This window comes from Palaemon carinicauda, chromosome 15, assembly GCF_036898095.1.
Source record: "Palaemon carinicauda isolate YSFRI2023 chromosome 15, ASM3689809v2, whole genome shotgun sequence".
NCBI classification, from domain to species: Eukaryota; Metazoa; Arthropoda; class Malacostraca; order Decapoda; family Palaemonidae; genus Palaemon; species Palaemon carinicauda.
Window position 1 is genome coordinate 3,258,376 of NC_090739.1, and position 3,024 is coordinate 3,261,399.

A 3,024-nucleotide genomic window follows, 5' to 3' on the forward strand; every position below is an offset into this window, starting at 1 on the left:
AACATCTGGGTTTTCTCCCCAACTTCATCTTCTTCAACATATACAAGAGGAATCTACTCACTGAAAAGGGAGACTGAAGCACGCCTTGAAGTGCGTCCACACCATGACCTTATTTGACCGCCAGAATCATCAAAATCCAGAGCTGACCTCCACGATAGTTACTTATCTAGGTTTGGCGAAGTTGAGGCAAATTATTATCATTCTTTTCTCATAAATTATAGAATCTTGTCCCCGTCCCTACATCGCCAATGGAAGACGAAAGTAGCAGTGATTAACTCAAAATTGAATGAATTCTTAACAGACGTAGTGAAGTGGCTTGTTTGATAAGCTAGGGATTGAGAGCAGTGTAGCGTCTGGACCAAACTAGATGTTGTTGAAGAGAGTTTGATTAGAACTAATCCAACAAGGAAAAAGTTAGAGAGTTTGAGAAGCAGATAATTTTATCAACTGATTGATTGTATTGCCACTTAATGGAAACAGCGAGATGGACAACCATTCTATGATTATATCCACCCAAAAGATAGTAAGACAACCATTCTATAATTATATCCACCCTAAAGATAGTATCCCAACTGCTGTTTCTAATTTGAAAGATTCTAACTCTTGTGAATTTGATTAGTATTAATCTAACAAGGAAACAGACTTTGAGAAGCCGATAATTTTATATACTGGTTGATCATATTCAGATAGTCAACTATTCTATAATTATATCCACCCAAAGGATAGTATCCCAACTGCTGTTTCTAATTTGAAAGATTTCAACTCTTGTGATTTTGACTAGTACTAATCTAACAAGGAAAGATACTTTAAGAAGCCGATAATTTAATCAAGTGGTTTATAGTATTCCCACTTGATAGAAACATCCAGATAGTCAATTCTATAATTATATCCATCCAAATAATATTATCCCAACTGCTGCTTCTAATTTGAAAGATTCTAAGGCTGTTGTGGAGTGAACTAGACCCTGTACTCTCAACCACCGCCCATGGTTGCTTCAAGACGAGGAATTCTCCCGTTATTACTAATCCCCCACAAAGCGTTAAGTCCTCCTAATATAATATTGCCTTATGCATATATGCGCTTGTGATATATATAAGTACAAATATTATTAGGTATTAAGAGATACTTGATGAGGTCATATGAGCTGCTCTGGTGGAACCTACTTTTTTTCTCTCTCTCTCTCTCTCTCTCTCTCTCTCTCTCTCTCTCTCTCAAATTATTAGTTATTCACCATGAATTCTAGAATGTAATCATATAACTATTGTCAATTGCCATACCTCAAATCAATAATATCATAATTAATATTTTCATAAATGCTGAAATATATTGAATTGGTCTAACGTAAAAAGGGTGAATTCACTTAAAGAGCAAAACTAAACCTCTACACTCTTGTGTTCACTGTTCTATCACCGTCTATCCTCTCCTTGAGATTGTTAATCTGGTATTTATGTTAGAGTTACACCTCCTGTAAGAGCTATATATTTAATTATATATATATGAGTCATCCTATTTATTGCAATATTAATTATAGTAATCACTGTCCATTTGGCATGAACCATCTTAATTTCATTTTTTAAAAAATTGCCTTTTTTGGCAGTTTTTGAGTAAACACCCCTTTTTGTGCTCTGTACCAAGAGCAATTTTGGTTCTTGCCTCAAATATTATGATGTACCAAGCATTATATTCGCTCTGAGGTCTATTTTACGCATAATGGAAACACTAACAACATATAATCAGACATTTATTGTACGTGTATCGATTCTATGATATGCAATATACGTCACTTGAAAACGAAATTCTGGTAAAAAATGTAATTTTTTTTTTGTTGCTGATAGACTTAAAGTTTATGCAACATTGTTTAATTTTTTTAGTACAATTTAAAGATTTTGAATTTTAAAATTGGATAATTCTGTATGATCCAAATGTTTCAAATGCAGATGTAGGCTAATATCTAAACTTCTGCAAATCATTGTTTCCGTTTTATTTTGAAATTGTTATGAGTCATAACGGAACAAAACCTTGTCATAATCTATTTATAATTTCAATTATTTATAGCCTCCAGATCACGGTTTAAACACCTGTGACTGCGTTTAACTATCTTAATGATTGTTAACTCAACAATGCAAAGCCAACTTCAGGACCCAATGCTGCCGTCCCATTTAGTACCATAAGCTAAAAAAAAATATTTTTTTTTTCACGTTGGCAGGAATAGAAATAATATTATGATTAATATTTTGAAAAATAAAAAAAATGTGTACCTGACATCACCCAGGGTTGACCTTTCAATTACGCTCTCAATGCAATTCTTTTGACCATCGAGAATAGTAAGAGAAATGGAATCAGCTCTGTTCATTCTTACAATAAAGGACGTATATAATAAAAAAGATGTAGTTTTATTCACCAAACATTTGTTATTCAAATGTATTAGTTATACAATCCTCATTATTTCAGATGTTCATCTTATATAACTCATTTTACTTCCACTTCAATCTGTTTTCATCATCATCATCATCTCCTCCTACGCCTATTGAAGCAAAGGGCCTTGGTTAGATTTCACTTGTCTCTATCTTGAGCTTTTAATTCATTACTTCCCCATTCATCATCTACTTCGCGCTTCATATTCCTCAGCCATGTAGGCCTGGGTCTTCCAACCTTCTAGTTTCTTGCGGAGCCCAGCTGAACGTATAGTGAACTAATCTCTCCTGGGGATTGCGAAGAGCCTGCCCAAACCATCTCCATCTACTTCGCGCTCCATAGTCCTCAACCATGTAGGCCTGGGTCTTCCAACTCTTCTAGTTCCTTGTGGAGCCCAGCTGAACGTATAGTGAACTAATCTCTCCTGGGGATTGCGAAGAGCCTGCCCAAACCATCTCCATCTACCCCTCATCATGATCTCATCCACATATGGCACTCGAGTAATCTCATATTGTTTCATTTCTAATCCTGTCCTGCCATTTATTTTCTATTTTCAGTTTTTTTTTTCTTAAATAATTAGTTTCATTCACCCAATATCTGTTATTCAAA

General features: G+C 34.7%; 1 protein-coding gene across 1 annotated transcript in view; it reads left to right on the forward strand.

The window, feature by feature from the left end:
• LOC137654441 (neuroparsin-A-like) overlaps window positions 1–2,384 on the forward strand; it is a 9,649-nt gene extending 7,265 nt beyond the window's left edge. Inside the window, exon 4 of the mRNA XM_068388063.1 lies at window positions 1–2,384. This exon is cut by the window's left edge and continues 324 nt beyond it. The gene's annotated coding sequence lies outside the window, so the exon portion shown is untranslated.
• Window positions 2,385–3,024: the final 640 nt, after the last annotated feature.